The sequence below is a fragment of the Perca flavescens genome, chromosome 9 (genome assembly GCF_004354835.1).
Source record: "Perca flavescens isolate YP-PL-M2 chromosome 9, PFLA_1.0, whole genome shotgun sequence".
Lineage (NCBI taxonomy): Eukaryota > Metazoa > Chordata > Actinopteri > Perciformes > Percidae > Perca > Perca flavescens.
This window is the reverse complement of record NC_041339.1, coordinates 26,017,742-26,023,741: the sequence shown is the minus strand read 5'-3', so window position 1 is coordinate 26,023,741 and position 6,000 is coordinate 26,017,742. Positions and strand designations below refer to the sequence as shown.

The window sequence follows — 6,000 nt, the reverse complement described above, 5'->3', positions numbered from 1 at the left end:
CAGGTGGACGTGATGTTGGGAAACGAGACGAGCACCGCACCATCATCACCTCGCGGCACTGTTCTTTTGTCTCCACGAGGGCGTCCCAAAATTGCCACTTGATTAGACTAAAGGCCTGCAATGGCTTTGACTTGTATTGCATGTATCTATAGCGGCTGCTTTTTGTGTTTTGATGTGTTTTTTAATGAACCAGCCTACTAGGAACATGGCTACATTTCGGCATAGTCTGGTTTTGACCTTATTCTTGGTTACCTCCTGTTATGACAAACCTATTTCCACAGTAATCCCTAGGGATAGCCTACTTGTAGTAATTGCTGCAATAGTCCCCCTCCCACAGCATCTTTATAGGCTGCTTGTAGGCAGCGATTGACTGTTGTTTTTTATTTATGGGGTTTCCGTTCAGTTCTGTATAATGAGATCTGCCAGGTAACCAAATGTTTATTAACTTCATCTAGGGATTTCTAAACTATTGTAGCCTGACTATAGACCACTACAGACTGCCACTGTCTATTTCCACGTTACTGCCTCAGTCAGTTGCCATGCTATTGGATAGAGCAGGTGCATGTGAATTTGAATGAGGGTTAAGCCATAAAGGCTGCCCTTCTCACAATAATATTGCCATAATCTGGTACCATTGTATGTGTAGTGTGGTTTTTACCCCAGTGCTGCTGTCCCTACAGTATATTACTATTTAGGGAGTCCTAAAATGATAGTATTATCTACCTTTTATAACAATAACAAATAACAACCATGATTTCTGTTTACAATCCATGACACTGATAAGGGATCAGGATAGACCAAATTTATAGTTGTCTTGTTGCGAGAATTGTTATTAAGGCTATTTTTAGAACAGAACACAATATTAGCCCGGGTAGAGAGCCTCAGCTGCCGAGCCAGGGTTGTTTTCCTGTGCAGAGACTGCCTCTGTGCTCCCTGTGAGTACTGCTGGAAAGTGATGCAGTGGAGCAGTGGGCTGTCAGCAGATGAGCGCTCCTTTCCACACTTGGTCGAGATAACCTGAGCTGATGACTAGAAGAGCAGTCTGATGCACCCATTGGTGCCATCTCAGTTCCTTAAATGGGTTACAGGAGGGTGGAGGGTCTGCAAAGTGAAGATTAGTTCAACTTTACTTTACTTGCTAGAAAGCAGTACTGGGTATAAAGATGAGGACTGGGACTCTAAATCTAGAAGGGTAGAAGCAGATAGCAAAGATCTCCTCACATAAGAGTTTACATACCAAACCCTTAAAAAGGGGGAGCAGTGATAAAAAAAAATGTGTAGGGCTGGGTATCAAAACTCAATACCTTTTTGTAGTGACTGAAATGTATCTGTAGTAAAGTATCCAAAACTGTCAAGTAATGAAAGGTGGTGTCAGATGCCTGGACAGATTTGTAATCTTGTTTCCTTTTTCGTTGAGATAGTTCCTGATTTAAAATCAGAAGTTTGCCAATTGTATTTAGGCAATGGTTTTGCATGTGCTAAGACATTTGAAAACACCTTTGCCAATTTTGTTAAAGGAAGAAAGGATTTTAAATGATACTCAGCCCTACATACATAGGCCTAATTTGTCTTGGGGTCCTTGAAAAAAGGTTTGAGATACTTTGTTTTAGCACACCACTAAATTGGGGGAAATTATGTCAACAAGAGAGGGAAAGTAAATTCCCCTGAAAAACAGTTAAAAAGCCTCAATATAGTGGCAACATTATTACAAACAACAGCAATGCATTTTGACTGCAGGGTCAAACAATCACACACAGAAGTGAATAGTGTAAATACAAGCTTCATACACTCGTGAGAATTTTCACAGCCACATGCTGCTCATTCATTACACCTGTTAATTTCTTGAAAGAGTACTCAACTAATACAAATAAAATAACCCCCACCAAAAACATAACTTATCACTAGAAGGGCACTCAGAGAGTGCAGATCGCCGCCAAGGCATGCCCTATCTCACAATGTTAATGTAGTGTGAATTTCCACATCACATGAATGCAGCACAAATGCCCTATCTCGCAATGCTAACGAAAGTAAAAAAAGAATAATTTGTGTATCCGCCCCCTCTCCAAAATGGAATGGGATCTTCCTTGGCCGATGCTACACTTAATAAAAATCAGGCCAGTAGTTTTTGCGTAATCTTGCTGAAGACAAACAAACCAAAAAACCAAGCTAAAAACATAACCTCCATGGCGGAGGAAATAAAAAGAAAAAAAAAGAAAATAATAAAGAAGAAGAAAATAAATCTTGAAGCCACTATAGTTTTTTGGGGAAACATTACCTTTTTTGTGGACAGAATTTGCCTCCCCGTGCATCAGGACCACCTGCTTTGTGTGAAATAGCTCTCAAATCCAAGTAGCGCCTCCTGTCTGTTTTTGTTCTTTTTTGGAGAAATAAATTATATCTGACAGTGAAAGCATAAACGATAGCCTTAGGGATGATGATATGTCTATACTGAAGACTTGCATTCCAGACAATACAAGAATAACATCACAGTTTGTTGTTAAAAGAACAAAGATAGGATGAGTATCAGAAATGTAACGAGCAGTGACTGTCTTGCCTTCTTGAAACCTCTTGCCCCCACTTGCCTTCTTAGCATGGGTCATGAGGCAGAAGGATTGGGTTTGTGGACTTCAGTGGGATTACCATGATATCACATAACTGCCCTCACACATGTCACAGTGGGAAGTCAGGGTGATTTCTCCAGCTGAGATTTTGGTTGCAGCCTGGAAATATTTTTCTCACTGGAGGCTTGGATGCTTGATTGTCCCAATGCCTCCACCACATTTTCCTAATCCCTCCATAGTATACTGGAATGACTTTGATCCTCTCAGCCATCTTCCTTTGTAGTTCCAACACTCACAAGCCCGTGTTTCAAAGATTAATTAAGTGCCCATCATTAGAAATCGCAATGTTAAAGTCGCACCAATTAGTTTGTATTACCTCTGAGGCCAGTGTTGATAAGATTCTGTGTTATGGAAATCAGGTCATGTAATTTGTGGTAGCCCCATCAGACAGCGCAGTGGTTTAAGATTTAGGACGTTTGTTAGGATATACGGTAAGATTTATTCTTACATTGGAAAAAGCTGTGATGATGAAGGGTTGCAGCCTGAAATGTTGTGTCTCTGAATACATTCTCGAACATCCGTGCGATTTTACCTCCCTCTATTATACTATAAATTACATTTTTACTTGTATTCTTTATTTCATCTTCAGGTTTAATTAATACTATATAATAAAAAATGTCAAGGGCTGCTGAAATTTGGGGCTTAATAAGATAATGTGGAGATGACAACTGAGTAGTTTCTCTTTTCGTTTAGCAAGTAACGTCAATCTAAAATGATAGTTTTTCAGGTCTTTTCTGAGGCAGTGGGATATGAAGGGTTAACTCCATCCTTGATGCTTGGCATTAATACATGCAATGTATAGTCTGCAAAATGCATGAGTAAAATGTATTAAGCAGGGATCTGCACTCATCTACAGAAGCTTGGCCAGCAGGACTCTAGCTCTCTCGTTCTCACAGTAGAATACCTCAGCTTTGCTTCAGACAGATTTAGTCAGGTTCAGTGTCACACAGGTTGCTTTAAATACAGCAGTGTAAGGCAGGGCAGTGTTGAGAGGAAAAAGCATCACACTGAACTTCCCAAAAGATGAGCGGTTTTTCACAGCAGCAGACAGACTGAGCCATTGGTTTTGTGCCCTCCCACAGCTTCATTAATGAAGGAGCTGATGAATGTAATGCAGTATGGTATAATGACAGCAGTGTGTTGTGTCTAATGACTCTGAACTTAATGCCTCTCTCTCCTCTCTCTGCATCTCTTTGCCTATCTCTACATAGTTACTCATTGACTGCTTCATAGAGATATCTTTCCTGTTCTCCTTCTCCTCTCCCCCTCTAGAATAAGAACTGAGCTGCACATTAGCTGCATTAGCGAGGGAGGAGAATCATCTCTATGTGGGGTGACCTTGGTGCTAGTAATGTTAGAGCTTTATTAACCTGAACGGTCAAACACACATCTCACAGATTACTCTGGTGAACCAGCTCTTGACGGGGGAAGACATTTCATGATAGAATTAAATTAATCAGACCATCAGACTAACTATAACATTTAAGTGGCTGGCCTTTCTGTGATAACGCTTTCATATTTATTATGAGCAGCTTGCCTTGCCTTATAATTAAAATCATTACAGTGAAGTAGGTGCTGGTCAGATGAAGGTAAACACTGCAGTTAGGGCTTCAATCATTTTAATAGATGTTAGTTTGTGTGGCCGGTACTCGTTAAATGGTCTATCTCCAGGCATAGTGGCTGTATCTGCTCATTCAAACTACCCAAACTCATCTTTCTGCTGCAAGAAACACAAGAGTGCTTCAGTAAGCTTGTTTACCGTAATGTCTGCAGTCACTTTATTTGACATGTTACTAAAAGTCCTAGCATATTAGTTGAGAACCGTAGGGTATGATTGTTGTGCATCCCATCAATTTCTGAAGATACTATTTGCCTAAATATCTGGAATGATGGCATATGTCTTTTAGTGCAGTCCCCTCCCCTTTGTAACTCACCTCTTTGCTACTAAATCCTGCCATCCTGACCTCCCTCTGCTTTCTTAATACAACAGCACATACATGAAAAACCCACCAATACTCTTACTATCCTGCTCAGTATGAAGCCGTCATGATAACCACAGAAAATACAGGCTGCATTATCATCTCTAAATCCTAAATCCAAAAAGTTCCGGATATTTCCTCTCCTCTTGCTCACGTTGACTCTGAATTAAATCTAATCTGGGTTCAATAAAGTAGTCATACACTTGAACTAATACAACTACTCAGCCTTTAGCACACATGGATTTTTTAATATTATTCAATTACACAACCAGGTACAACTGGAAACTGCATTCCTGAGTGAGAACAAAAGGGGTGCCTTAAAAAAGCTAATATCAAAAAGGCAAAAGACTAACTAAACCACCACAGCCACACAACACTATTAAAAGGAAATAATAAATTTTAAATTGATGTCAAAAACTGTAACTTGAACCCTTTAATACAGTTTCTTCATCAATGTCAAACTTCAGTGTTTCCGCTATCAGTTACAGTCATTCAGTTCCCTGCCCTCATGTTACCTACACAGAAAACGAGTTCCACACCATGTGGTATTTATATTATACATTTGGAAAAAGACTATGATTGATATGTTAAACAGTAGAGTGTTTCTTGCATCAAAAACATTCTTAAACAAACCGAGAGCAGCACGCTCTGTTGAACTTATATCCGTTTAGTAAAGGATCTGTGTGGCTGCACCCTCCCACCAACAGCTCAGTGTGCCCTTTTGTTACCTGATTCTTGTTGGCTTGGTTTTCTAAATGTAGAGATGATCCCATACATGTACCACCTGCACTATCAGAGTCCTTCAGGAGACGCCACCCCCTGTAACTGCTGTGGAAATACCTATGTCCAGTATGTTTGAGGAAATTTCTCTTTCCCAGAGTTGTGATAAAGCATCTGTCTTGCCAGTGGTGATTCACTTGCCCTAGATTCTCAAGTTTTAAATGGCATAATCATATCACCCATAATGCATCTTTGCTTCTAGCCAACCAATTTCTAAATCCCCATTCATGCTCTCAGGAAATTTACACTTTTTCCATTTATAGCTGTGGAGATTATCAAACTGTAAGCAGAAAATGATAATGCACACTCCAGAGCTTAATGCACTCCAAGCAGAGAGAGAGAGAGAGAGAGAGAGAGAGAGAGAGAGAGAGAGAGAGAGAGAGAGAGAGAGAGAGAGAGAGAGAGAGAGCTGCTGGTGTCGCCTGCCTCCTGCCTTGTGTAGAAGCAGTGACATGTCGCAGAGACCTTATTGGTGAGTTTAGGCTGCATTCTCTGGGATCAAAGCAAAGTCAATAACCAGCCTCCTCCTGTGTGTAACCGATATTGCATTCCTGAAGGAAAAAGTAGGATTGAAGTACATTCGGTCACCCTGTCCTTTATCCTCTGTGACTGTACTAGGC

The 6,000-nt window shown here is 40.4% G+C and overlaps 1 protein-coding gene across 2 annotated transcripts in view; it reads left to right on the top strand.

Annotated features, from left to right (window-relative positions):
- Positions 1–6,000, top strand: part of ano8b (anoctamin 8b) — a 39,341-nt gene that overhangs the window by 428 nt on the left and 32,913 nt on the right. The window lies entirely within an intron of this gene.